The following is a 6,361-nucleotide window of genomic DNA, read 5'->3' as shown; positions in this document are numbered from 1 at the left end:
TCTATATAAAGTACTCAGGACTAATGAGTTCAGAGGTATCTACGTATTGGGTCTGGACCTCTTAATGCTGCTGATTCAAGCGGTGGGCGCAGGTAATAACCAAGATAACCTGAGGCCTCTGAGATCATTACTGCTTTATCACGTTTTGTATAAAATATTTTTGGCCTCATTTAGGATGTCAGCCTCTATCAAACGTTTCCTTGCATTAAGAGTGTGACGCATCCCTGCGGCACTGGAACCCTCACTGGCTGCCGAGGGAGAAGCACTTGGGGCACCCGGGAACCCCCTTAGGGGGACATGGTCCTAAGCAGAAGATTTATGAATAATGTAACAACAAAAGTACTGAGCCTGTATTAACACGACATAGTGACTGATTCCCAGCATATGTTATTGCTTTCTCTCATCTTTACCTGAAATTAGCAATTTAGAGTCCATACCTTTATTTGGAAAATAATAGTACATACAGAATTATAAAAGTTTAATACGCTTCCAGTAAAATGAAAAATGAGTGGTTATGATATTGTCTAACACTTTCAAATGTGTTTATTAATTCATGTTTTAAATCATAAGTTTCATTCTGCAGGAGAGTCATACAGAGCAATAAGCAAGTTTTAAAATATTAATGAATAAACAATATTTCTCTATTGAAATATAACATGCTTCTTTGAACAATGTACCAACGGTAATAAATCACAACCAGCAGAAAATTGCATTTCATATTTAATACAACTTGAACTCTGCCTTTTTATAAATGATATCTTTTTTGTTTAATTGGCGTCAGTTCAGATCTAGCAGATTGCTAATAAAATTCTGGATTTCCATATTTAATGACGCGTGCTCTTTATGCTGAATTTTACCGCAAAAAATGCAGCCTTTTATTATCCGAATAGATGGCATTAATAGGTGATCTCGTACCACAAGCAACAGCCCCGTTCGCTCTCCTGAAGCCTCGCCTGGGCTCCCCGGCGGCAAGGGGCAAGAGGTGGCCGCGTGCCATCAGCGGCTGCTGCGGGCAGAGCGCGGCAGCCCCCCGTGCCAGCAGCCTCGGCACGGGGAGCCATGCGGTGCCGGCGGAGTGCCCACCGTCTGCCCCCGCTCTGCTTCCCCAGCGGCAGCAGGGCTGGCGGCGCCGGGGCTGGAGCCCACGTGCAGGTGTGCCTGCTCCCCTTCGGGTCTGCACCCCTCGCTAGAGAAGGGCTCTGTCGCTCCAGCAGCGGCCTTCGCCAGGCGAGCAGCTGGGTGGGTGGCCTCTGTGCCAGGAGCAGGCACCACCAGAGCCGCCCCAGAGCTGCAGCGAGGGGACACCCACAAGCCCCTCCAGGCATCCCCCTTTTCCCAGGGGCTGTCCCCTGAGACCTGAGCATGTTGGGGCAGCGGGAGAAGGAGGAGAAAGAGGAGGAGGAAGAGGGCTCCTTCCCCACCACAGGGACACTGACCCAGAGTTGTGCTCCTCAGGGACACCTACAGGTCCCCACTCCCCCCCTCAAGAGGAGCCACCACCCGCCCCAGGAAAGGGGGCTCACGTAGGCTGGGCACGGCCACGCGTGCCAGGTATGCACCTATGGCACCCCTACACCAGCATGCACGTCTGCACCCACGTTAGGAACTGCAGACATGAATGAAATTAATTGGTTTTAATTAGTCTGTGTAAACAAGATCCTTAAATTTGTTGCCACATGAGAATTTTGGCAGTCTCCAATAAATTAATCCTTTTTATTATATCAATGACAGGAAGATGATCAAATAGGCTTTGATATAGATTTTGGGATTTATCACCTAGTAGTACTCTGATATGCTTGAACTTTTTTTTTCCTCCTGCTGCTGCTGGAGGCAAGAACGGGGCTACAAACGGCGTTTGCTTCGAGCCTGCATGCAGGCGAAACGGGGGATTTGGTGACAAATGGACAGGGGACGCCAGGGAAACTTTGAAGAAAAGTTTGTCTTCGGGATTTGTTGGGAAAGTAGAGTTTTCAGTGGGTAGAGTCACACAGGAAGAGATGTGGGGGCAAGGGGGATCCTGTAAGGAGGCATCGCAATTAGCATCCTGCAGCAGGGATGAACCAGCAGCACAGTCCCTGGCTTCACCTCCGATGCCGGGGCACGTGGTGCCGTCAGAGAGCAGAGGATGACAAGGGGAGAGCTGGGGGCACGGGGGGTTGGGGCTGGGAGGCTGTGCCCCCCTGGAGCTCGGGCTGTCCCAGCCACACGTAGCTGGTGTTGCCAAATGTCTCTTTGCTGGCTGACACCGCGCGGTGTCCCGCGGGACAGCGCAGCGCAGGGGCGATGGGCGAGCATGGGAGGGCCAGCCCCCAGCCTCAGCCCCCAGCCCAGCAGCTCGGCCCCTGGGACCAGGACTGGGGCTGCCCACCCAGCATGGCACAGAGCCGCCCCAGGGCTTCTGCCCACCGGCTTGGACGCTGCTGCGCTGCCCTCCAAGAGAGCGGTAGGTGGTACATGTGAGTACGTGAGGCTACTAAACACGGCGTGGTCACTCGCACGGCCTTAGCCAGGGCAGCGGGAGCCTTTCAGCTGCCATCTCACGGCACCAGCAGCTACACAAAGACCTCTTGCGCTTAGCCTACAGTCTCAGCCTGCAACCATTTATCTCAGCACTGGCTCCCCGTTAGCCTGGTCTATGCACATCCTTCCTCCCACCATGCCCAGCCTGGGGGGAGGTGGGCTTCACCAGTGCTGCAGGACACCTGGGCAGGGCTGATGCCTGCAGCAGATTTGTCCTGGTATGTCGCGGCTGATTTCCCAGGTACTGCTAGGACACAGCCCAGCACCTATGGCTCGGCTGTCAGCAAAGATTTGAAATGCCGGCACCATCCTTCCCACTGTCACCCACTGCAGCAAGGAGCCAGTGGCTTCGTATTTCAGGTGCACAGGGAAAGCAAACTCAGTGGCAGACCAGTTGCCTGGGGTGCCCAGTGTGCCCACAGGAGGGGAGCAGCACCCACATCCCACCAGGAATGCCCAGGAGACCAATCTAGCAGCCGTGCCACCCCAGGCATCCCCTCTCCACTGCGGGCCCGATGGCCGGGGAGCTGCTGTGCACAAAACCTCCTCCTGCTCTCCGCTACCAAGGGAAGGATAACTGGATGGGAATTCTAATCATATATTATATAACCGTGTCATATTATACTAATAAAATCCTAATATGATACAGGAATGGGGAGCATATCATAATTCCTCTGTGGCTAATACAATGCATGCAATAAATCACTCCCAGGGCTTATCCTTAACAATTGTATCAGTGCTTTCTGTGTCATGCTGATAACTCAGTCCCTCTGATCTAATGGTTCACTTTTCTTCACAGTCCATATGGCAGTGACATTAAAGATAATGAAATAAAATAAAATTTGCCAATCTTTGAAAAATTCCATTCTTTAAAAAGATGTATTTTATTAACACAAACTGGAAACCTCTTCAGTTACTTGGGGTTATTTTTACCACATTGGAAATACATGGCACAGATACTGGCATCAGCATCTTACATCAGACTCGCGTGTGGTCTTTGCAAAAGACATCACTACAGGATAACACCGCGTCGGTCAGCCGAGCACACTTAATGCCAAGTTCGCGCCAGCAGAGCTGCCCCTCTTGGACCAGTCCCATGGGACATGGAACGTGCCGTGCCGCAAGGTCGCAGTTGCCCTGACTCTTCCCTTCCTGGGCCGAGGGTCCCTCGTTGCATCCAAGCCCAGATACACGGGGAGCCGGGAGCTCGGTGTCTGAACGCCAGGGAGAGGAGACATTTCGCCCGCTTCACTTCTGGCACACGAAGGTTTGCTTTTCTTCGTGGGGCTGTGAGAGGGCTGCAGGGCTGCTCCCGTAGCCCTGCGAGTCACAAACCCGGGTGCATCTTCCAGAGTGCCAGGTGTCATTTCTCCCTGGCTGTGGGGCTTCTCAGGACCTGTCCTGCAGGACCCCCAGCCACCAGCAGCTTCTCCGTGCACTGGCCGTGCCACCGTGCCCCTGGCCCAGGTGCACAGCAGGTCGGATGGAGCCAAGGCTGGTCCCGAAGGCAGCTGGTTGAGCCATGCCCAGGGGAGCACTGTGGGGCTCTCCCCGAGACACCCTCGCGCCTGTCACAGCCCCGTGGTGCACAGTGTGGCGATGACAGCGGTGGGCACCTTCGTCAGGACAGTGCCGGGCACAGGACACAGCGATTCCTGTGACCTGCTGCCAATGCCGTGGCCGTTCCCGCTGTGCTCTGTGGGGGGTCTCCGGGCTGGCACCTCCCGGGGCTGGCAGGAGCTGCGGCCATGGGGCTGGTGGGCTTCGCTCCTCTGCCACTGCGGTGTGCTGGGGGCACGGGGCCACGGCAGCCCTGGTCACAGCGCTCACGTGTGCCAACAACTCAAACCTGGGGAATCAGGATCGTGCCACTGAGCAGTCCTACAGGTGGGAGGGCTGAGGGTCTCCTCCCCATGCCAAGATGGGTGCGCGGTGCTGTGGCGGAGGCCCCACAGGGCCGGGGGGCCCACGGCTCCAGCCGGGGTGCGTGCGCAGGGGAGGGATCCTTGCACGCGTCACTGTTCCTGCGCGAGGCTCTGATGGCCCTTCAGGGTGTAGCTACTGGGTGAAACACAATACCATCAACAGCATGATCCTAATACTGGTGCTTGCAGTAAACCTTTCTGATGTGTGATCAAGCCTCAAGGATAAGATGTTTATTATTTGCCATGTAACCACGTGGCTGTTCTCCAATGTAAGGAAAGGCCAAATTGCACTTGTAATTCAAAGGGACCCAAAGCCTTAATGCTGTAAAGAAGCACGCTAATGATGCCCAGCGGGCGCAGGGCATGCAAGTGCGGCCCAAAGGTTGTTGATGGCCTTCCTATGAACCTCCTCAGTGTGTGACAGGTCCTTGCCTGTGGCCAGCAGAGATGTGATCAAGATGAGGGACGTCTGTGTGTTCATTACGCTGCCTACGCCTCCACTGACACACTTTACATTTAAAATACTGTTTCCATTGAGCCAGAGCACAAACACCAAGCGTGTGGACTTGGGGAGCTCCATTAGCAAATGCAAATCGTTCAGTGCTTTGTCCTCTGCACATAGAAGTCTTCGGAAGTCCACAGTCCCCATCTGCCCCAACTCTCGTTAACTGATAATGAAGGCTTTGCAATGCACGTCTAGTTATTTACTTATTTATTTAAATGCACCACCTGTAATGAAAGAAGCAATGTTCAATTCTAAAACTGATCGAGAAGTCATGTCTGCTCCATAAACAAAAGCAGAAGCAGTAACTGGTGCACAAGGGCACGCAGGATGCAAAGGGGCAAGAGTGTAGCCACGGTCCTGGGCGTGAGAGCAGGTAAACAACGGTATTTTACAAAACAACCTGGTACAAGAATTGTTGATAAGAAAAGCTGACCCACAAGCTAATTGAATCATGCAAATAATCATTTAGCCACCAAAACAACACCTAAAGGCTTGACCAGCTGCCTGGAAAGGAACCATGACGGGCAGGCGGCTCCACCGAGTGCAGCCTGGCCCAGGCTCCAGCCCAGCACGGGCTGGTAGTAGTGAGTGCTAGCCCTCCTCCTACCTAGCTGCACTAACCCAAGTAGTAAGTAGTTGTATTTATCAAAGACCATTTGCTGCAAGTGATTAACGTTAATTTGATTTCCTGTGAGTCAATTTCCTTGAGATATGGTAAATAGGCTATTACCTGTTATTGACCTTTACTTTATTAAAAAGATTTAAAATTAGCATTTATATATATATGTCCTTCCAAAAAAGTTTTCTTAATAAAGAAAAATATTTTATAATCATATTATACTTGCTAGCTGAGGCTGTAGTTCCAAAGTTAATGGTAAATAAAGATGGTAATTAAGGGTGAATATGATGATGATTTTTAAACTCATCTGAAGGACTGACCCCTTCCTTCGCCTCCACTTGAATTTTTGCTCCTGAGCAGAGCAGGGTGGAAGCAGAGGCAGGGGCTGGCAGGGGCAGCCTGCAGGGGGGAAGCCTGTGCCCCACAGGTGCTGCTCCTGCTCCTGCTCCCTGCCAGGATGCACCTCTCCCAGGATTTCCAACCTTCTCCGGGCAAGAGCGTGCAATGACCTACTGGTATTTAAAGAAATGCTCAGCTCCTGCATCGTGATAGCTTGCACTTCTGGTAGCCTACTCATGTCCTAGGCCTGACTTACACTGAGCAGGAAGAAATTACGTCAACGTTTGATCATGAAAGCAAAAAGTTTATTCATGTTTGAAACTACATATAACTACCACGAGGAAGACTTTTCAATCCAGGGCGTAATCCAGTTAGAAAGTAACACGAAACGGTTTAATACATTAGAATCACTGCCACAAATTATTTTCATGACTCAATCAGTTTCAGAATCGC

At 51.8% G+C, this 6,361-nt stretch overlaps 1 protein-coding gene across 2 annotated transcripts in view; it reads right to left on the bottom strand.

Moving 5' to 3' along the window:
• Positions 1-6,191: 6,191 nt before the first annotated feature.
• Positions 6,192-6,361, bottom strand: part of PBX3 (PBX homeobox 3) — a 115,708-nt gene continuing 115,538 nt past the window's right edge. For both annotated transcript variants that reach the window (XM_037399870.1, XM_037399874.1), the window contains one exon: positions 6,192-6,361. This exon is cut by the window's right edge and continues 1,409 nt beyond it. The gene's annotated coding sequence lies outside the window, so the exon portion shown is untranslated.

Source organism: Falco rusticolus, chromosome 9 (genome assembly GCF_015220075.1).
Source record: "Falco rusticolus isolate bFalRus1 chromosome 9, bFalRus1.pri, whole genome shotgun sequence".
NCBI lineage: Eukaryota > Metazoa > Chordata > Aves > Falconiformes > Falconidae > Falco > Falco rusticolus.
This window is presented reverse-complemented; position numbering and strand designations above follow the sequence as displayed.